Source organism: Melanaphis sacchari, unplaced genomic scaffold (assembly GCF_002803265.2).
Source record: "Melanaphis sacchari strain LSU unplaced genomic scaffold, SCAv2.0 Contig99_pilon_pilon, whole genome shotgun sequence".
NCBI lineage: Eukaryota > Metazoa > Arthropoda > Insecta > Hemiptera > Aphididae > Melanaphis > Melanaphis sacchari.
The window spans coordinates 17,622-18,570 of NW_020271710.1; positions in this window are offsets into that span (position 1 = coordinate 17,622).

A 949-nucleotide genomic window follows, 5' to 3' on the forward strand; every position below is an offset into this window, starting at 1 on the left:
AATAACCTGCTAAATAAAAATGTTGTATTTGCCCTAAACGATCAGCAAAAAGAAGCCAGTTGGGATTATATTATTGATTTATATAACATTTATAGCAACATAGAATATGTGAGTGTTAACCCAAGACTAACATCTGAACATGTAGAGCGTAAAAAAAATCAAAAATATGAAAGTGAAAAATGCTGTTCAAGTTTTCAGTGAACAATGTTGATAAAAAACGTATATACTCGCAACCTTCAATACTTAAAAATTGGTCAAAGATCAAAACAAGGTAATTTAAATAATAAATATATTAATAATAATTATAATACTAACTTTTATTTTACTTTATTTCAAGAAATTTCAAAAATATTTTAAGAGAATGATGTAAGATCAATACTCTTAAGACTTTTCAACCAAGATTATTTGGAAAAATTTTTTGATGCATTACGTACTCAGTAATAATAATCCCTTATTGAACCTTTTACGTCATCATACAGAACATTACTACTGAACAACTTGATGTCAGGTGAAGGTACGTTAACAACATACCAGTTTATGATTGATATGTATGCAAACTCCCAAGAAACTGAGGAGGAAAATGTAAAAATTAAAGTATCTGATGGTTTGCCGAAATTAATAAGTTGTGAGTCTGAAGTTTTAAACAATTTAGGTTCACAAATTAAAAACTATATTTCTGGATATGTGACTAAACTTATAATAATTAAATATATTGTACTCGGTAGCGCTTATCTTTATAATCAAATATTGCAAACACATATAATAATAGCGGGTAGGTACTTTTTGTTTTAAGATGCAAAGACCAGAATAAAATCAATCTTCATGAGTCAATTAACTACAGCGTCGTATATACTTCATGGTTTTTTTTCTTTTTGTACATTTTATCTGATATGATATTATCTTTATTCATTTATCGAATTTATGACTCTAATCGTGTGTGTTTAAATTT